A 22,157-nucleotide genomic window follows, 5' to 3' on the forward strand; every position below is an offset into this window, starting at 1 on the left:
AAAAACTGGGCGACAGCCAAAGAGTTAGCTGGCTGAGTGAGGTGGCTCATACCCGTAATCCCAGCACCTGGTGAGGCTGAGGCAAGCCGATCACCTGAGGTTAGGAATTTGAAACCGGCCTGGCCAAAGGGTGAAACCCCATCTCTACTAAAAATACAAAAATTAGCCAGGTGTGGTGGTGCACGCCTGTAGTCCCAGCTACTCGGGGGACTGAGGCAGGAGAATCACCTGAATACGGGAGGTGGAGGTTGCAGTGAGCAGAGATCGCGTCACTGAACTCCAGCCTGGGTGACAGAGCGAGACTTCTTCTCAAAAAACAAACAAACAAACAAACAAACAAGAGTTAGCCAAGGTTTCCCAAGGTCTGTGTTTTGCAGGAGAACTATCCGGGCTGCTCTAACACATGCTGCCAATATTCACTTTACAGTCTTGTGGAGACATTTACCAGGGTGTACAGCAGTAAGTAATGATAAAGCTCATCTGTATCCAGCACTTAGGAGTGGGCTGGCACCTGCACGGCCGCACTGACTCCCCACAGCCCTGTGCGGTGGGCGATGGCACAGCCCTGGCTTTGCTGCTGAGAGGCTCGCCTGCCTGGGGACACACAAGCTCGGCGAAATTTACATGAAGCTAATAAGACTGAAGTTCCAGGAGCTCTAATGTGTAGTTCCCATCCAATGGGAAAAAATTCTTATGAGGAATTTGTAATTTTTGCCACCTGAAAACCCACTATCTGTTCAACAAAAGTGAAATTAGTTCAGAATATCAATCCGAAATTTTTAAGAACATTCACTACCCAAGAAAACATAAAAAGCATTAATATTTTACAGATCAGGTGTGAAAGAAATATGGTAGAGATTTTCCTAAATTTGACAAGAATCCTAAAATTTCTCTCGTCGTTACCAACAATAGGCTGCCAAGTTAAAATGAACTTTTCTAAACTGTCAACAACTAAGAGAAAAAAGAGGTCACTCATGCTGGAGGAGACTGGATTATCTTTCCATTTTCGTCATAGAAATGACGTTGTGTGCTTGCATGAAGAGACCATGAAAAAGTATACAGACAAAATTTGGAGAGAAATGTACAACAGGCTGATAATTAGTAAATGACTGATGCTGCTATTTTTCTTCATTTTGTGATGCTTGTGGTGTTTGTCAGTTTTTAAAGAGTCGTAATTGGTTGCAATTTTCTTCTCATTCAAAATAACTGTTCACTTTTATGCTTAAATTTGTGTTTATAATTTTTCTGTTTTTCTTGCAGGTCTCCAAGGTTGTAGCATCTTCAGGCCCCACACACCTTGGGTCCACTGCACAGGGTAGGGGTGTCAGAGCCTGACTGTAAACATCTTTGCAGCTTCTCCTGCAGGTGGAGATCAGGGCAGCCGAAAGTGCAGGCCAGCACAGCCTTGGGGGCTTGGGCTCTGGGGACAGCCCACAGGGCATTCCGAGTGTGGTCCAGGGCAGCAGGAGCGGCTCCTGGCAGATCGGCTGGTGACAATCTCCCGTGAGTGGGAGGAGTGGAGGTGGGGTCTGTTTCCAGAGCCCCCACAAACTTTCACTTCATTTCATTGCCTTTTCAATGCCCTTGTGCCGCTGCGCGTGAGCTGGATACAGGCCCTTCTCCCCGGAGAAGGGAGGCGTCACGTTGCACTGGGAGCCTGTGCCAGAACTGCACGCCGTGAGAATGGGGGATTCTGCAGCGTCTTCACGTGCCCCTTTCTGGACACCACTTCCACTCTTCCATCCTCATTCACGGGCATGTGGCTTGATCATTATGCCCTGGTCTCCCAGGAGATCACGGTCAGAGTGCAAGACCATGGAAAAACAGTGTTAAACCAAATCTGCTTCTTTTTGGTTTCACTGGTTTATTGCCTATTGTCATCCCTTCCACTAGCAGGTGGCTCTCACTGTACACGTAACAAGTTATCCACCTGGGCCAGTGCGCTAGGAAGCATGTGCCGTGGCTATTGTCTAATGCTGTGTAACAAACCCCAACTCTTGATGCTAGTAACAATGACAACCTTTATTTTGTTCATGAATCCGCTGGGTGGGACAGCTTCTCCCTGTGCCCTGGACGCCAGCGGGGAGGGTTTACAGGCTGGGTCTGAAGTGGCCTGAATGCTCACTCATGTCTGGTGGCTGATGCTGACTGTGGGCAGGGACCTTGCAGGGGCTGTCAGCCAGAGCACCTGGGCTTCCTCACACCGTGGTGGCTTGATTACAAGGTCAAGGTCCTGACAGAAAAGAAGTCCAAGAAGAAGCTGTCTCATCTTGCCTGTCCTGGCCTTGGAAGTCATATGGTGTCACTTCTGCAGCATTTTATTCAGTGAGGTGGCCCTCAAGTCTCATAAGTTCCAAGAGCAGGAGAAAGATTCACTACTTGGCAGGAGTGGTGGCAAGTTCTGGATGAGTGTGCAGGACTGGAGCAGTGTTGTGGGGAGACCCAAGCTGCCACGTGGCATGCGTGTCAGGCATTCTAAGATGCCCCAGTGAAGTGATTCATTGTTAGGACACATGCATTAGACACAACATTTTTTTGCATGGTGAAGATGTCTGGGGGGTGTGTTGGTTGGAGCAAGTCAACATTACTTTAAAATTACTTTCTCAGGGAACATCAACCCTGACCCACGTTCTTACCTCTGAGTGAGGCAGCCACGCCCCGATGCTGGACTCTGTTGAGAGCCTCTGTTTCCACAGAACACACGGGTCCCACTCACTCCCAGCAGCCCAATGGAAAAGGCACGTGGTTCCAAGACTCATCTCCCACCTGAGTAGCAAAGGCCAGGTATTTGCGGGGAACCACAAGCTTGCCTGATATCATCAGAGTCCTTGGTCGAGGGATTAGAATGTATGCTGTGTTCCCTGGAGGGCATCTATCCTTCTGCTTTTGCCCCATAATCTCTCCTTCTCTGTCCATCCTCCAATTCAAGCAGGTGGTCAGCAGCGCCAGGCTCATTGCCTTACAGAGGGTCATGACTTAGTCAAAGCAGAAATCTCATCCCCTGCGAGAATTTATGGATTTTGTTTCCAAAAACGCAAGCCCTGGGTTTCAGTGGAAGAGCAAGAATCTGAAGTACAGAGTATCTTAGCCAGAAGCATGAAGGGAAAATACCTTCCAGCAAGTGAGACAGAGCATCTCCTGGGCTGGGGGAGCCGATGAGGGCAGGGAGCCTTGCAGGTCCTGGAGGAAGGGGCTTCCACCCGGTGGGGCAGAGCCTGACTGTGGTCACTCTCCTCACCATGTCCTGTGGCTGCTGGACCTTCGCTAGATTGCCTTCCCAGCGTCCTCGTGGTCAGGTGTGGTCACCTGATGAGACAGGCAAGCAGAAGTGAAGTGTGCCACCCCAGGACAGGTGGACAAGGCACAGGCCTGCCTTTGTGCCTGTGAGAGGCAGCCTCCAAGATGCCCAGCAATCCCCACCTCCTGGCATTCACACCCTTGTGGGACCCCTCTCCTTGAGTATGGAAGGGACCACACAGAACACTGCAGAGGTAATGGGGTGGGACATAAAAAGATGGTGGCTTTTGTTCTGCTCTCACTGTCCTGTCCCAGCACCCTCCCTCTCTCCTGTTCTCCCTTATTTTAATGAGGCCAGCTGCCATGCTGTGCACTACACCAGGCAGAGGCCCCCATGGCAAGGGCCTGAGCACGGGCTGGAGCCAATGGTCATCCAGGGACAAAGGCTCCAAGTCCAAGAGTCCATGAGGATCTGAATTCTACCGACAACCATGAATGAGCTTAGACATGGAACCCACTCCAGTTGAACCTTCGGATAAAACCCAAGCCCCTGCTGAGGGCTTGACTCCACCCTCATCCAAGAATACAAGGTGGGGGCACTCAGCTGAGCTGTGCATGGATTTCCAACCCCCAGAAACTGTGAGATCATAACTGTTTGTGGTTTGAAGCCACTAAGTTGTGGGGGTGATTCGTTCTGCATCAGTAGATAAACTGTCGCGTGTTTCCCATCTGCTGGCTGAATGCAGCATCCTCCGCTGACCTGGGGGAGGGCAAAAGTGCAGAAGGAAGGTTTCCATGGACCAGGAGCACCTGCTGTGTGGGACAGTCAGGAAGCAACAAAGTCGACTGTGTCGAGAGACTGAAATTTGTTGTTGTTCCTGCACCTATCGCTCCCCTGAGATGGAGTGGCTGTGTGCTGCATCTCGGCAGAAAACCCGCATCATGTGGGAATAAATTAGGCTGCGTGTGATAAAATACCCGGAAAACAATGGTGTAAACCAGTAAGTGTGTTTTTCTCACGGGGCAAGTGGTTTGGGGGTCAGTGCTGGTTGGTGTTGGCTCAGCAGCTGTACATCCGGGCAGAGGCTCTGTGGCTCTCCTGGCCTTTCTCTCGCCTTTGCGGGATGTCTGCTGCTCCTCCAGGCTTTGCGTCCACTCTTGAAGAGCAGTGCCAGCTGTTTTGCCATTTCCATGAGGAAAGGAAAAGGTGTCTCAGATGTCCCTGGCAAGCTTCTCCTTGGTCAGAGTGTGTCACTTGGCAGCTCCTGGCTGTTTCCCTGAGTGGAAGAAGTGCCTCCTCAGCTCACTCCCTCTGCTAACTGCAGCATCTCCAGCTTGCTTCATGCGTCTTCTTTCTGCTGATGTGTTATCCTTCTCCTCCAAGCTGCAAAGAAGGGTCTGGCCTGGAAACCTGAATTCCAGTCACGGTGCAGTCCTCAGCCTTGTTTGTGGCTTTGGCCACGTGTCTTTCTTCTCTGAGCTGTTATGTTCTTCTATACAAGGGATTCCGTTCCAAGGACCAGCTAAATCATTTGGAAATTTTAAGATTCATGGATAAAAGGAGGCCTGGAAAGAAATGAAAAAGAAGCAGAATTCCATTAGGAATGCCTAGCGGTGAAGCTGGGAGTGCACTCCCGCTGGCTGAGGGGCTCCTGGAAAAAGAGGTCTGTCAGGTGACAGAGGTGGAGAGAGGTTGGGCAACGGGAAGGGCCACGTGGCAGGATGAGAAGGCAGTGGCAATGCCAGAGATAAGACGGGCTCTGCAGATTTTGTCTTTAGAGCAACTAGAATTTCTCTTTGGCCAAAAGACATGTTTGTAGCGAGGGAGAATCTGGCCGAGGACACTTCCGCTTGTGTGCATTTCTTTTAGGCATAACATCAGCTCTCAGGGCACGGGCAGTGCTTTCTCTCCCTCACACGGAGCAGGTGGCCCTTCCTCAGACGACGGCCTCAGGCACCATCAGACCCGTCAGAGAATCACAGCCCAGCGCCTGCCAAGCACACCCGCCACCTCCTGGAACCTGCAGTTCTTGTCTTACTTACAAATGATACCAAATGCCTGGGCAGCCCCCTGTTCTCCACATTTTCTGGATTTGTGCGGTCTGCTTTGCTTTGCACAATGTTTTTGCGCACAGTGTCACTTGCCCTTCATGGCAGCTCCTGTGAAGGGTGACAGCTTCCTCTGGAGACCCTTTGTGACGTGTCCATCCGGGCCCAGTGAGACCTTCTGTGACCGCCCATTGGGGTCCAGTGAAGGAGCCCCATGGATCCTGAGCACAGAGGGCCTGTTGTCCAGCTCACAAGTCAAGAAAGGAACTCCGCAGCTCCCTGGCATTCTTCCCAGGTCCCCAGCAAGGTCATCCTAGGTGTGCCGAGGTCAGAGCCCACAGAAGTGACCCCATAGGTAAAGTCTGCAGGTATAGCCACCTGCTCTTTGTGACTCCAGGGACCACTGGTGGAGTCCAGTGGGGACCTCCTCATACACACACGTCCACTGGAGAACACGGGGCCCTCCTATCCAGAGACAGCTGCAGAAAGGCCTTTTGCAACTAGCATATGAAGTTGAAATGCTTCACCGGCCACTCTTCTTCCTCCTATGCACTGTACTTCCTTCTCAGATGCCCCAGTTGCTGAAAAAGATCCATCCTGTAGGGTTAGGGAGTACCCAGGTATGGAAATGAGGGACTCCTGGCCCTTTCCACTGCTGCCTGTGGGCAGAGCAGGCCCTGCCTTCAACTCAGGCTGCAGCTGCAGGTGCATGCGGAAGAGGCTGGAGGTTCACTGGCCTTTCAAGGGTACGCGGTAACAGACAACATCTTAGGCTGTGCAAACGTGAGGGACAAAATACACGGCTGTGTGGGAACTAAGGTGATCTCACTGTCAGAAAAGGGGTCTCCATGCCACGCAGCGGGGCCCCGAGCATCACATGCCACTCGCCCAAGCTGGGAAGAAAGTGCAGTGATTCACCCTTTCCTAGATGAGGAAACTGAGGCTCAGGGATGTGGAGTGGCTCAGGAGAATTCATAGGTGAGGCTCCGAGCTGGCAGCCTGGCCTGGGACTTCTGAATTTCAAGGGTTGACCCCTTTGCAGGCTCTAGGCCTGGCCATCCTGAGTGGGGAGTGGGGATGGCTGTTCTTCCTGCCCTCCGGCCTGGTGCTAATTCCCCCGAACTGATCTTTCTCCTCCTGGCGTCCTCTTGCCCACCCCTCCCCACTTCCGTAGGCTCCCCAAGAGTCAGGCAGGGCCACAGGCCCCTGGGACTTCACAGCGTGCCAGGCAACATTCAGCCTTAGCTCTTGACCTGGTCAAAGGGAGGGAGGCCTCTGGAAAGGGTTCTTCTCTCTAATGGGAAACAGCTGAGCAGCGCACCCCACTATCACTGCCATGACGGGAGGACTGCTGAGCAGCGCACCCCACCATCACCGCCATGACGGGAGGACTGCTGAGCAGCGCACCCCACCATCACCGCCATGACGGGAGGACTGCTGAGCAGCGCACCCCACCATCACCGCCATGACGGGAGGACTGCCCAGACATGTCTTCCCAGAGCAACGTGACCAGCTTCCCCTCTCTCTCTTTCTGTCTCTATCTCTCAGCCCCCCTCACCCCCAAACTGCAGACTGGTGAGCTCAGGGACTGACGGTTGTTATTTCAACCGAGTTCAGGAGTCACGTGTTACACAGCAGTAGATGCTCTGAACACCCTGTCATCCCCACACGGCAGATTCAAGTTCCTCTAGCACTTATTAAGTGCCTTCTGCATGCCGACTCGGCGCCTTCACACTCTCTTGCCCAGCAGCCCAGGGCAGTCGATCTCCTGTGGACGCGCAGCCTCCCGTCGTGTGCAGGGTCCGTTCACACGGCCGCTCATCTCCTGGGATGAGTTTTCAGAGTGTGTCTTTGCAGGCGTTCCTGTGGGAAGCAGGTTCGAATGGGGTTGCACAGGGAGGTACCTGGGGAGACATGTCGAAGCGTCCACTCCTAGAGAGCTTTGCTTTATCCCCAGGTGTCCTTAGTTTGGGTGAAGGGACAGGATTTCAAAGCAGCCTTTCCTTCTGTCCTGCTCCTTGCCTCTCAGATGAGGATGTCCTGCCAACTGCTGGCTCTGTAGGTGACCATCCCAAGGACAGCTGCACCCCATATGGAGCACAGAGGCTGGTGGCTGGCGGGCCTGTGACCACCATGCTGCCAAAACACGTTACTGGTGTCCAGATGTTTCTCTCCACACATCCCGGAGCTGTTTGAGGGCAGGGCTGTATCAGAGTCGCCCGTGCACACTCACACGCAGCACGGTGCCCTGGGGATCTCGCCAGCACCGCCCAGAACCTTTTGTTGGAGAAGCCGGCGGTCATAGTGATGGGAGGTGGAGAGTATAGTCTGGCTGTTGGCCGTGCTTGAGTCCTCACCTCCATGTGTGCTGTGGCCACCTTCGCACAGAAGCACACGCTGTGATTCTAAGAGGGACAACGTGTGTGTTCTGAGTCTTGCTGAAGGCTACAGGGTTCCAGGGAGGAGGTTCCTACCCACAAGGGCAGGGGTGCCCTGCAGTGGCCAACTCCTGGCCTCCAGGTGGCCAGCCACCCGGCTTCCCCCTCCTCCCTGGGTTTCCGCCAGTTTCCCATCTGCTCCCACAGACTCATCTGCTGGGGACAGCCAGTTCAATTGTAAGAAAAGAAAGGCAGATGCTGTAGGTGACATTTTTTTGGCAGTCTCCAGAGAAAACAGGAATCTGGACTCAGGAGAAATGCTGTGTGCAATGGAAGACGCTGGTGCCCACTCACCTGGGTCAGGACTCAGGGAAGTTCGAGGGCCTCCCGTGAGACGGCGTGTCCTCAAGGGCGTGGTGGGGGCCACGTTGGGACCAGTCTTTCCTCGGGGGCTCAAGGAGCGCAGGTCCATATTTTCATATTGGCTTAACTTCATGCTGGCCATTGGCAAAGATAAATAAAAAAAAAAAAATCAAAGACATTGTCAGTGGGGAAGGGAGTTTTCCAGATGAATCAGAATCCATTAATTTTATCCCCACACATTTGGTGACTGAATATTCACATGACACACGCACAATAGAGGGATGCAAATCTGTCCCCAGCACACTCGCGTGCCGAGGTGACGTGGCAGGCGCAGTGTCTTCGTCTCCCAGCACTGCCAGTCTCCCTAAGGAGCCCCCGGACTGACTGCAGACCCGGCCCGAGGCGTCAATGCCAACCAGCCCATGAGGGAGAAGTTCAGCCTGTCCAACTTGACTCCCTCCCTCTGCTCCTCTATGCGAAGGTGCCTGTGCCTGCAGGGCTGGAGGAGGTTGGCTTAGGGACCCCACCTGATCTGGATGAAGCCTGAAGATCCACAGGCCTCTGGGGAGACCCTGGGCAGGCCCCACACCTGGTCGCTTTCCTGCATCTCCTCAGGGAGGTGTGGCACAGAGGCCTGGGCTCAGTGTCTCCTACCCACGGGCTGCTGTGCTCAGTTTCACGGTTTCACCCTCGGGGCCTCTGTGTCTGCAAGAGAGCTCAGTCAGCAGCTGTACAGGCCTAGGGCTCCCCATCTGCCTTGCCGCTCCCATAACAGTGAGCACTCAGTACTGATGCCGGAATGGCAAGCCCTGACACAGAGCCATGTTTCTAGCAGTTATTTGAACCCCAGGGGTTTATTGTGGCAGATGCATTCCAGAAACCACACCTGGATTGGGGTGTGAAGCTTGAACACTGCTCCAGGCCTGATGGACCCGGGCTATGAGGTTGCACCATGGCCACAAGCACAGCTTTTGGGCGGTGGAGAAGGTGCACTGAGAGACTGATGCTGTGCCTTTAATGGACCTGGGCACCACCTGGCATAGGGCACCCTCAACCTGCCATCATCTACATCTCGGGAGGCTAGGTGACAGTTCCAGAACAACCACAGGAGTGGTCCCTGCCTGGTGCTCCTCCCAGGGGCAGGAGACCCCTCTCCTGGGCCAACCTCAGGCACTACGTGGCCTTCGCTGCTCCTGGGAATGACTGGCTGGGAGAGGCTTTGGAGCTAACAAGGCCCAGAGTTGAAGAGCACGAGGTTCTCTAGAAATCCCTCTCCCCTGTCATGGACTGGGAAACTGAGGCAGGGAAGAGGGAGCAGAGGCAGAGTCCCATGGCTGACCATTTGTTCTGCAAATTCTGAATGCCCAGCAGTGTGCTTTTTAAAGCTTTACTGAGGTATAATTTACATGTCATAAAATTCACCCACCGAGCAAGCATACAATTGCATGTTTTTCAGTAAAATTACAGATTTGTGAAGCCATCGCCACACTCCAGTTTTACAACTTTTTCATCACCCCAAAATCCTCTCGAGCCTGCTTGCCGTCAGCCCCCAGTTCCACCCTCAGCCCCAGGCACTGCTGGTGTATGCTCTGTCTCTCCCAGCGGCACTTTCCGTGGATGAGGGGTGAATATCCAAACCTAATCAGGTACCAGGCAAGCCTCATGGGCATTCAACCCGTGAGTGCTGACACCCATGCTCAGAAGGGCTCCATGCTTGGGGTTCAGAGCTCTGCAGTCCTGCTCCTGCAACCTCTGGTCACTTTCTCTTCAGTCTGTTTTGTAAGCACAATCTGATGAGGCCAAGTCGCATGTTCCAGGCATGGAGCCTGGGCCCACACACCTCCCGCCCCTTCCCACTGATGTCCTTAGTCCACACTCCAACCCCCACCCTCTCCTCCCAGGGCCACTGCCCGCCTCTCCCAAAGCAGTGACTGGGTCTTGTTAGCAGGGGGTGACCTGCTTTCCTGAGTCACTTTCCATCCTGGTGGCAGCCTGGGCCCTGTGTGGTGAGGGTCACGGTTGGGTCTGGCACCATGCAGCATCTTGGGTGGAACCAGGAGATGACTGTCTCCCATCCTGGGCTGGACGGTGGCTCGGCAAAGTCAGTCCCTCACACATCCTCGATCCAGGTCCCGTGCGTGCCCCGGCTCTGAGGTTCAGCCTGTTGGTAATGTGTCCTGGGTGCTGGGGAGACAGATGCATGGAGCTGGTGCTGACGGCACACATGCCGGGCTGTGGAGTGGGGTCCAGGGTGCCTGTGAGGGTCTGCACTCCCCAAGCATCCCACGCCACCAAAGGAGTGTGACATTCAACATCAAATAACCCCGTGGCTGCTGGCCACCCCCATTGGCACCCTCCCTTTACCTACCTCCCTTTATGCTGCACATCTGCACATCACGCAGGACAGCTCACTGCACCGGAGCACTTTCGGGACTATGAGGCAGCTCCTGTGGCCTTCCTGGCCTTGAGGTCTCCCTGACGTCTCTTGACTCTGGGGTCCATCCACCCAGCCAAGGGCTGTTTTTGCTTGTCCCAAACACCAGGTAATTCATGAGAAGATACGTCTTGTGAGTGCTGAGACCCTCACGTGCCCAGCCAGGAACAGAGAAGAGCAGGCATGAGGAGAGCCTCATCTTCTCCTCGTCCCACCAGGAAATCTTTGAATTCAGATTTCTAATGTCAGATGACAATGAATCTGGGTTCATGTTTAAAGCAAGCATCTCTTACTATGGGCTGTTTTCATGAACTTGGGACTTGGGAAAGCTGTAGCCACTGTCTCCAGGCAAAGACCACGAAGAAGGTGAGTGGGTGAGGGCCAGGCCGAGGCTCCCAACACAGCCTGTGGGCAGACGGACGTAGAACTAGGAAGGCTCCAGTTCATGTAGCGGAAAGTACATACCCATCCCTCCCCCAAACACAATAAGCTGACATCCATTTCCTAAGGGCTACTGAGTTCTGCCAAGCAGCAAATAAATCATCCGCAACACCAGCGACGGGACAGGGAAGGAATCTGAAACCGCAGGTGCAGCAGCCGTGGTGCCAGGAGACATCGCTGTCTGCCGCGGGCAGGGGACTCCGTGCCATGAACACCCCTGCCAGCTGGAGCTGGGCTCTGCAGAGGTCTTGCCCGGGTGAGGGCCCTTGCATAGCTCCTCCGAGCTGCCCTGCCGGAGTGAGGCACAGAGGCAGGGGCAGAGTGCAGGGTCTCAGTTGGCACCTGCCACCATCTGGGTTTGGACAGAAAGCATGTCGGGTCATCACCAGACCAGTCAGAAGATGCATTTGATCACTGGTCACAGCAGCACTGTCCACATCATTCCAAGAGACCCAGTCGACGGTGGAGGGTGAGCATGGAAAACGGCCTTTTGCAATCACTTGCTCCAGCCATCTCAGACACAAAACCCAGAGTCAGCATCTTCCCCTGACACCCTGGCCCTGGCATTTGCAGTGAGGCAGCAGATGTTATAATCCAGTTCAAGATGGCCTTGGTGGTCTCACTCAATTCAGGTCCCGCCTAAAGATAGCCTGGAGCAGAACTGCCCCCTCCAGGAGGGGAGCTGAGCCATTGGCCTCTGGGGGTCTAAGAGCAGAGGGCCTGGGATCCCTGCCACCTGGGCTTGCTGGGTCACATCACTTGGTCCCTTGGGGTCACAGCAGCAGAGGTAGGATGGCAAAAACCCATTTGCAGCTGCCTTCAGACAGAGGCCAGAGCTCAGAGCTTACCACCCCCACCCCCACACCCATCGAGGAGTCTCAGGTGGAAGCTGTTCTCTCTCACATGACAGGTGTTGGGAGGCTCACATTCCCTCGCAGGTGGAAAAGTGCTTTTTCAATCTCCAGACCCACCTGTGAGCACTGACCTCATCAGCATTTCCCGGAGCTATAAATAGACCTGAAACACAATGAAACACAGTTTAGAGAAAACGGCCGTGGACCTTATGTCACCTGAAAAACGCTTTGGTAGGGCAAATGCTGTTCTGAACTCTGTCCACTTTATAAGTGTGGACACCACCATGACCCTCTCCTAGAGCACACATTTGAAAGGTGGGTCCAGAAAAATAGATCCAGATTCCCTGCTGGATCTAAATTTTAGACATATTTTGACTGGCTGAACCTTATTTTTTAGAGTTTAGATTGATTGTACACATTTAATAATCTAGAAATCCTAGTTTCTCTTGTTAAAACAGAAGATCTGACCACATTGGGCTCAGTGTTCCCCAGGATAATAAGCTGGGTTCACACAGCTCTTTGGGTGCGGGCTGTGTACTGCCAGTCTCTGCCAACTGGGCCACATCCAGTTGTTGACACCAATTAACCATACTATTTTCATCAATGTCCCCTGAGAAGTGGTCGTGAGCCTGCAGGACTTAGTTAACTGCAGGTGTAAAATGGGACATCAACTCCTGGAACTACCTTTTTCATAAAAATATATTCTTAAGGTATAAGTTTTCAGTTTCTAAAAACAGCTGATCTTTTGTGGCTGTAAAGTAGGACCCACATAACTACATATGACTTCATGTTATTGATTAAATCTTTGAGATATTGATCACAAACATTCAACTGCATTAATCTATATTAGAAACTTGAGAACCACCTCCTCCCCAAGCAGTTTTCAGAACCTGGCTCCCCCCATACCAAAGGGCCCAGATCATAATGTCTGCAGAGATGGGCTTGGCCAACTGGTGTCAACAACTGGATGTGGTCCAGTCAGCAGGGACTGGCAGTACACAGCCCCCACCCAAAGAACCATGTGAACCCAGCTTATTGTCCTGGGGAATACTGAGCCCAATGTGGCCAGCTCTTCTGGTTCATCAAGAGAAACCAGGATTTCTAGATTATTAAATGTAGTAAATCAATCTGAACTCTAAGAAATAATGCTTAGCCAGTCAAAATGTGTCTAAAATTTGCATCCAGCAGGCAATCTGCCTGTTTGTGACTCTGTAGAAATTATACAACTAAGAGCCCTAGGCTTCCTGCTGCATCCTGCACCCTAGTCCCCTGGGGGAGCTTCATGCTGACTGCCCCCTCCTCTCTTACTCTGTGGCTTATTCCCCTATACATTTTCCAGAACCTCATGAACCTGCAAAGATCTCCAGATTATCTTCTCCAGTTGGTCAGGAGGGACAGAGAGATCAAACCATCCCTGACTGCTGGGGATTCACAGGCTGCCTCCAGAAACAAGAACACCTGGGGCTTCTAGAAGTAGTCAAGAGAATGTCATTTCACAGGTGCAGGGTAAACCAAAAAAATACTACTTTGTTAGTGTAATTGGTAGGAGTGAGAGAGCAACATTTTTCCTATTGAATAATGTCAAGGAAATCACAGTCAGAGTGTGGGCCCTGCAGTTGGACCACCTGAGTTTAAAGCTCCTCCATGAAGTTCACTAGTTACATGAACAAATCTGTGTCTCAAGTTTATTTACTAAAAATATTGGAGACAATATTAATATTTATCATATCATTGTTAGGAGGATAAATTGGCACATGTCAGGTTTTTAGAACACTGTCTGGCAATGAAACCCTCAATCAAGTTTGCTTACCATAATCATTATTGTTATTTCTGGTCACCACTCCTCCTTTCCAAGTCCCCAGGAGTACATAGGGACAACAGCAAAGGAACATTTCATTTGCTGGGTTCTGGTTTCATTTGCCCAGCTGCAAGGCATACTGGTGAAAGGGCTTGTGCCAACCTAGCACCCTGGCTCATACCACATCTCAACCAGGTCATGACATCTTACCCCATCTCATAGGGAAAGTAAGGGGCAGGGAATCAAAGGGAGACAAGTATCCCACAACCCACCAAAAGAAAGCTTGGAGAGGTGGCTCTGAGTATCCCCCTCCCCACTGCAGAAAACAGTGACCCCACGGTCCCACTGCACAGACCCAGGAGTGGGTCATTTCCCCCCAGAATGTCCTCTGCACAGTTCCATGCTATTGCCCTGGCCCAGACCGACAATGCAGGGAGGGGACAGGAGACAACCGGCAGCTAAGGAGGGAGCACCACCAGCCTCAGGTGCATGGAGCTGAAAACCTGCACACCAGAACCCCTCCTAGTCAGTCACCAAGCCCCTAAAGCCACATTTCCCAGCCCTGTCTGGGGATTGGAGTGGTCACGTGACTCATTCTAGCCATTGGAGTATAAGCAGAGTTCGTGACCACCATACCAAGCCTGGCCCATAATCACCTCCTCTCTCCACGAAAGCATCCCTTCTCCATCCTTCATCCTCCTGTCCTCCCTCTTCCTCTTCTCGTTCCACCACTGGCTGGATATCCACACTCAGGGAGACCTCAGAAGCCAGGGGTTCAAGAAGGCAGAGTCTCCATCCGTGCCTGGAGCTCGGCCACCGCTGACTGGACTTCATGGGAGCAAGAATTCCATATTATTGTATTGAGCTGTTGAGGTTTCTGGGTTTATCTGTCACAGCAGTTTGCATCCCACTATCTGGTACAGCAGGGCTGCCTCTGTCCTGCAGGTACATCCCCAACTGCCCCAACCCTGCGTGGAGTCCCAGTGCCGAGCCCAGTGGTGAAGGGTGTGGACTTCAGGGTGGGACTGGCTGCATCCAACCCCAGCTCTGCCACAGCTGCAGGCAAATTGCTTTAGCCCTCTGTGCCTCAGTTTTCCTGTCTGTAAAACGAGGATCAGAGTATTTCCTCCCTGTATAACAGTCATTAGAAGGATGAAACAAGTTAAACCTGCAATGTGTTTACAGCTATGTGGGGCCAGTAGTATCTGCGAGGCAGGGGCTTCCTGACAGCATATTTCATTTGTAGAGATAAGGAGCTCCCACACCAGCCATAGCTGTCATCATGACACAGTCACGGTTCTTTATGCTTCCCATTAGTTAGTTTTCCTCACACTCAAGGCCGATTTGCTCAACTTAACAGGAAGTGTCCACTGAGCTGGGAGGTCATTGCTGGTCCAGCCCTGCCAGGCTGTAGCGTGGGCTCCACCTCTGCCAAGACTCCTACCTTTCAGCTCAGATATTGATCAAAGATGTAGCCTCTGCATTGAGGCAGCTCCCAGCTCCAGCCTCAGCCACAGGCTCATCAGACAGGATGATCCCTGCCCTACTGGTAAGGTCCTTTAGGGCCCTTAGTCACCTTTTCTATCAAGACATTAGCCAGAGCTATCACAGGCGGTCAGAGAAGATGAAAAACTATTAAACATGGAGAAGAAGGAGGCTGGGGTCTCAACTTGCCTCCCAGGGCTGTAGGGACAGCGGTTTCTAGCAGGCATCAGAGCTTCCCTTTGTAACAGGTGTTTCCTCACCCTAAGTGTGAATGGCTGAGAGGAGCCATCCAGGCTTTTAGGGTAAAGTCAAGGACACATCTCCCAATGGATGCTCCACACAGCCCTGACTCAAGAGTCTGGTAGACTGTGTTTGCGTTAATGCCTCTTCCAGGACCCCTGGGACAGGAAGAGGCACTGGCATGGAAGGAGGGCACAACTATCACAGAGTCTCCAAGGGGGAAGTCCTTGCAGGAATTTAAAATGAGGGCCTTGTCTGGAGGAAGGGCCAGGCTGAAAGCAGGATTTGGAGTCCTCAAAGGAATGATGACGCCTGCAGCTCCAAGGGTAGGCTTGTTTGCTGCAGGCGTCTGAAGGCTCCTGCGGCAGAACTGGGCTGTGACCCTCAGGCTGAGGCAGGATGCTGTCACAGGTGGGATGGTGCCGAGGGGGACAGGGCTAAGACTCTGTGCCTAAGGCTTGCACACTAATGGCCCGATGGTGTTGAAGGTTGGCTAGCTGATGCAGACCTTGGCTTTCTTGTCCAGCCTAAGTAATCAGTGTTAGTTTCCTGGGGCCAGTATAGAAAAGGACCACCCACCAGGGGGCCTTTAAAAAAATAGAAATGGATTTCTTTACAGTTCTGGGGGACACTAGTCAGAAATGAAGGTATCTCCACGATTAGTTCTTCCGGAAGCTCTGGGGGACCTGTGCCATGCCTCTCTCTCCGGCTCCTGGTGGCTGTGGCGTTCCCTGGCTTGTGAACACATCGCCCTGCTCTCTGCTCCTGGTCACATCTGGGTCTGTATCCCTCCTGTCCTTATGAGGACACTGGTTACTAGATTCAGGGCCCACCCTAAATGCAGGAGGACTCGATCTCAAGATCCTTAACAATTACATCTGCAAAGACCCTGTTTCCAAATAAGGTCACATTCTGAGGTGCTAGGAGGACATGATTTTGGGGAGAATACTGTCCAATTCACTAGTGACTTGGGGTCCTCGGGAGGGATTCTAGGCTGCTGCAGAAGTGTTGGCACAATGAAGGTGGTGGCTTTGGAAGATTAGTTCTGCCATAGTGGGGAGCCAAGGTTGGGATAGATGGGTCACCATGGAACTGGAAGCAGGGAGAGAAGAGGAGGCTGGGTGTGAGGTGCCAGAGACTGACCCAACATAGAAGCGGAGGAAAGGGGGAGGAGGAAACCTCCCAGAGGGCAGGAGGGTGGGCCTGGGACCCTTGGAACACCAGGGCCAAGACCAGTGAGTTTTGGGTTTTGGGTGTGCCATGCACAGAACCGGATGGAAAAACCGGGAAAGTTGGAAGCCAGCGTGAACTCTGATGTGGGCGAGAAAAGAAGGGAAAGGTGACAGAACTGGGAACAGAGGGCGAGACCTGCATTCTGGGTCCAGAGCTAATCTCCCTACTATTTCAGTTTTCTCAGCTGTTCATGAAGGGAGGTGTCCCCTGTTCCTTCCACCTCCCACGCTTCTAAGAAGCACCTGAATGCTGCCACCCAGCCGCCCTGAAAAGAGAGGACCCCTCTTCGGAGGCTCCCAGCCCAAGAAAAGAGACTGGGTTTCCTGCATGAGCAAAAGGGAAAAGCTGCCTTTGGAAGAGTGGTCGGACCCGTCAGCCACATGACTCTGAAGCCGTGTTGCCCTTCGGAGGCAGCGGGAAGGACATGACACAGAGGCTCCCTGGAAAGTGGGTAGGTGCAGAGCCACACCAGCTTCTGTGTGAAGAAGCTGAAAGTGTGCAGGACAGACTCCTCCGTCTCATTTCTTCACTCAAAACCACAAAGCCTATCTTGAAATAGACACCGTGTGAATAAAGCCAGAAAGTCGAATTCCCAGAAGGAGAGTGTGCGTTTCCTTGAGCCGCCGTCATGGGCACAGCGCAGAGAACCCATTGCTGCTTCATAAACAGCACGTGGTTCCCATTACCCTTTGATTCCTACACAAAAAGATTATGAGAAAGCGCTGGTATGTGGGAAACGGCAGCTTTCTAGATCTCAAATATTTGCCTTGTTAATTTTTCAGAAATGCACGGGGGCTGTGACAATGGGGAAGCGACTGCCCATACGCTTTACTACAGCTCGGCTCTTCCCCAGTTTTAAACGCCACCAGAGCCTCGGCCTTCATGTTTATCACAGGCCACGGCTCTTTCATCATGGGAGGGCATTTTTCTTTATTGCATTGTGGTTGACACATTTGCGCGCCGCTTGATTTAAATGTCCTAGTAAAATCCTAAAAGATGAGACAAAAAAATCAGCGCCAGCAGCCGAAGTGAGGCCCCGGTAGCAGCTGGGTTATTGTGCCACGGTTTTAAGGGCGCCCTGGACCCATTTCCCTTCAGTCCAGCCTTCCCTGAGCTGGAATGCTCAGCGACATGAATTGGCCACAGTAGCAGAGGTGGCAGGCGTGCCTGCTGACTTCCCCGGGAGCCGGCAGACAGCCCAGAGGCCCCACGCCTGCCGCTGCCCTGGCCTATCATGACCTTCCTGTTATTCCATGTTCACACCTTTGGAGTTTGGAACGAATGAAATTGCTGTGAGAGATTCACTTACATAAGAGACAATATCCTGCCGGGCGCAGTGGCTCAAGCCTGTAATCCCAGAACTTTGGGAGGCCGAGACGGGCAGATCACGAGGTCAGGAGATCGAGACCATCCTGGCTAACACGGTGAAACCCCGTCTCTACTAAAAAAATACAAAAAACTAGCCGGGCGAGGTGGCGGGCGCCTGTAGTCCCAGCTACTCGGGAGGCTGAGGCAGGAGAATGGCGTAAACCCGGGAGGCGGAGCTTGCAGTGAGCCGAGATCCGGCCACTGCACTCCAGCCTGGGCGACAGAGCGAGACTCCATCTCAAAAAAAAAAATATATATATATATATATATCCTGTCCGTCCTTGGTTCTAGCAGGGAGGACGAGACACCCCAGGGCACAAAGGAAAGACAATGAATCACAGAGTCACCACCCGAAGCCAGTGGGACCAGGCCCCCACCCAGGGAGGGATCCCTCAGGGTCAGGACCACCAGTGAGCAGTGGGCCGCAGCCCAGAGTCCGGCTCAAGCCTTCCTTGCTGAGTGACTTGGGGACTCATTTCTTCTCGAGAGAATTCAGTTCCTCTCCTCTGTCCCCACGGTTTCCATTTCATTGTCTTTCCATCTGACTTTCTGGAAGATTTCATCAACTTTCTCCACCAAGACTTCTATCACAGCTGGCTGTTGCTGTTTCAGTCTTGGCAAGCGCATCCTGCCAGGGGCTGCTCTTGCTCTCAGCTGCGTCCTTGCACAGCACCCCGTTCTGGGTCCGGGAAGGCTCCACCCTCCCATTCCACAGAGGACGGGAATTCTGGCTTCTTCAGGGTTTTCTTCCTGCTACGTGGGCTGTGTTCATTTCCTGCAGGGTCAGCTACGTATTTGTCTGCCTCTCTTTCCTTTCTGTCGTGGATTTTCTGAAACACAGGCACGGACAACCCGGGGTCACTGGGTATTTTGAAGAATGAGGCAAAAGAAACGTCAGTTGGGGCACGGAGGGGACTGGTCAATGCCAGAAAGAGGACCTCGGGGACACCTTTGCTCGGGGACATCAACCGTCACACAGGCTGCTGGGGGTCTCCCTGTTCATTCCATAAATATGAATCTACAGGCACAGCATCCTCAACGGCCCATTTAAGTTCTTTACGGAACAGCTGCCCCCTTCTTGTCTGGCTGGGAGAGATCGAAGTCTGACTGGTGGGAGTTCTTTTTTTTTTTTTTTTGAGACGGAGTCTCGCTCTGTCGCCCAGGCTGGAGTGTAGTGGCGCGATCTCGGCTCACTGCAAGCTCCGCCTCCCGGGTTCACGCCATTCTCCTGCCTCAGCCTCCCGAGTAGCTGGGACTACAGGCGTCCGCCACCTCGCCCGGCTAGTTTTTTGTATTTTTAGTAGAGACGGGGTTTCACCGTGGTCTCAATCTCCTGACCTTGTGATCCGCCCGCCTCGGCCTCCCAAAGTGCTGGGATTACAGGCGTGAGCCACCGCGCCCGGCCGACTGGTGGGAGTTCTGTGTCCCCGGGCGAGGGCAGGTTGGGGATGGAGACAAGTCTGTGAGGAGCCGGGCTCAGCCCCCTCCCCAGTCCACGCTGCCCTGCCTGAGGCCGCGCCTGCTTGCCGGGGGCTCCGCACTGATTCCCTTTTGCTGTCTTGATGCCATGCGAGGCGAGGAGAGAAGCCTGGTGCCCGAGCCCAGCTGTCTTAGTCAGCTTCCTCCTGGTCTCAGCTGGGCATCCAGAAGTCCTAGGGAGCGTTTTTGTTTCTTGCTAAGGCCAGAGGAACTTCTGCCTGCACTCAGGAGAGGTGGGAGCAAACAGGAAGCATGCACCGGGCAGAAGAAGGTGGGTACGCCCGCCCCCCACCCCTGCCCACCCCGGTCCTCTTAGGAGCTGAGATCCCCGCCTCCGGGATCTGTGCCACCCCAGTGGGTGGGTGCTCTTCAAGCACTGCTAGGACTGAGGTTCCAATCCAAGCTAGGGTTCTGACAGCGTGGAGCCTGGGGAATGCCAAGGCATCTCTGGGCCTCACTTTCCTAAGTTTAAGATGAGGATGAGGATGAGGACGGCAGGTGAGAGAATGATGTGCTTGGAGGCCTTTCTTTCTGGGGGTCCAGCTCTGAGCAAATACTTACTGAACACATGAATCAGGGAGTAACTCCTGTCGTACCGCTGAGCTGGGCCAGGGTGAGCTCGGAGCAGTCCGGGTGCTTCTACAGGTGGTTTCCATGCACTTCTGTGGATGGGTTTACACGGATTAAGTTCACAACCTTGAAGGCAGCTAACAGATGCCCTAGATCTGCTGGCAGCCTGGGAAAGAGGAGGCTGCCTGGGCCATGAACATGAGCTCAATGGGCTTCGTGAGCCTTGAGGGGTGCCGCGCTGGAAGGAGAGCTTGGAAGTGGGGCTGGCCCCAGAGAGCCACCATCAACAGGGCTCAAGCTGCCCTGGGAGGGAAGCTATGACCACACCACTCCCAGGAGAGGAGCCCAGGCCCAGAGGAGAGAAGGAATTGCCCCTGAGGTCCTGGTGCCATGGAGGGAAGACCTGGATTTGAATTCAAGCCCCCTGACCCCAGAGCCCAAGCTCCTACTGACTAGACTGGACAAGCAGCCCCACTTCCGCTCCAAACCAGGTGATCTGGGGCAAGCTGCGCCCCTCCCAGTCCTCAGATTCCCAGTGCAGGAACAGGCAGGTCTGAGGGGCTGCTCCATCCTCATGTCACTGACAGCGGGATTCAGTGATCCTGGGGTTTGGTGCAGCACTCGGCACAAAGCAGACCGTGATGGTCTGCCTGGGTTGTGACCTGAAACAGCCATGCCTGCTGCCTGGGTTGTGACCTGAAACAGAGGCCTGGACCCTGCCTGGGCCCAGGAGTGGAGGTGAAACCCAGGCACCTCCCCAGCCTCCTGCCAGCGCCTCCCCTCAGAGCCTGGGAACAGCGCTGTGAAAGGGGCGGCACCTAGGCTGGAAATCGCCCTCAGGCTGCCAAGTAATCGGTTCCACAGTTGGATGCAGTCCTGTGCTGAGACTTGAAGTCAGTCGGCATGGAACACATTTCCCATGTCGAGGCTGGGCCTGACCTCCCTTCTCACGGTAAAGGAGGAATAAAATTGCTTCTTTGATGGCATTTGTGATAGGCTGGAAAGCGCACAGTGGAGTGAGCCAGGAGGCACTGGCTGGGCTCCCACACTGGCCGCCGTCTGCATCCATCTTGGGAGGGAAAAGGGAGGGACCACCTCGTGTCCCCACATCCCTGTGCTCCAACCCCAGCCCTCCGATCCCCATGGCATGGTGCTAGAGGGTCGAGGTGGTGGGGTCTCGATGTCCCAGAGGTAAGTCATCAAGCCCGGTCTTTATGGCAGGCACTGAGGTGACAGGACAGGTGGAACCCTCACAGTGGACGGATGCAGGAGAGGGTGGCTCTGTGTGCCCCAGGGCCTGTGTCCCCATGCCCAAGGGACTCATATACAGCACATGGTGTTGGGCTAAGTCTGTGCCATCTGTCTGGGGCTGTGCAGTGGGAGGTAGCAAAGGTGGGTTCCATCCAGGTCTATTGCCACCAGGCCCTGCCCTGGCCACACACAGCATCCATGTTAGCTGGGATCTTGATAGAAGACCCCCCAGCAGGCAGCACCACTGCCCCAGGCCTGCTCTCCTGGAATGGCTGAAGCTGACTCCTGTGGGTGATCGCAGCAACACCCCAGACCTCACACCAAGCAGCCTGTGTGCTGCACCCACCCTTTCTTGGAACCCTTTTCTGAGTTCTCGCCGTCTTTAGGCTAAGTACAGACAAGAGAAAAAGCTCATCAGCCTCGCACTGGTCAGTTCTGCTCGCGGCCTTGCCTCCCGGGCCCTTCTGACCTTTCTTCTTGGTAGTCTGAAGGCAGTAGCTAACCCCTTGTGTCCCCTCACACAGCCCCTCAGACACTGCCTCTGTAGCCCCCAGATCAGCTCCACAACAGGGTCTCCCACACCCCAACCCTGTCGATGCTGGAAAAACAGATGCCCTGGACCACGTACGGCCCTGTGTGCCACAGGCAGGGGGTCTGGCCAGCAGAACATGGGTGCCCATGGACAGACACCTCCTCTCCGCTCTGTGGCACTTCTTAGGGGACAGTCTCTCCCAGGAGGCTGAGCAACCCTTGTATTCACTGGGGTCCAGCTCTATCACCTGCCTGAGTGTGGCTCCCTCCCTCCCTGCATCCCAGGCCTGCCCTGCTCCCTCAAAGTTAGCATCGAAGCCTGACTTTCAGGTTCAGCTTTCTGGAGGGCCCAGGCTTTCCCCCTTGACAGAGAGTCCAAATGCCAAGTAGCCCAGCAGAGTGGCTCTCTGGAACTGACACCCAGACCTACAGCCTCCCCCATAGCG

General features: G+C 53.7%; 1 long non-coding RNA gene across 1 annotated transcript in view; it reads left to right on the top strand.

Annotated features, from left to right (window-relative positions):
- The first annotated feature begins 835 nt into the window (after positions 1 to 835).
- Positions 836 to 22,157, top strand: part of LOC107127019 (uncharacterized) — a 39,938-nt gene continuing 18,616 nt past the window's right edge. Inside the window, exon 1 of the long non-coding RNA XR_001484283.3 lies at positions 836 to 4,238. This is a non-coding gene — a long non-coding RNA (uncharacterized lncRNA). The remainder of the gene's footprint in view (positions 4,239 to 22,157) is intronic.

Source organism: Macaca fascicularis, chromosome 12, assembly GCF_037993035.2.
Source record: "Macaca fascicularis isolate 582-1 chromosome 12, T2T-MFA8v1.1".
NCBI classification, from domain to species: Eukaryota; Metazoa; Chordata; class Mammalia; order Primates; family Cercopithecidae; genus Macaca; species Macaca fascicularis.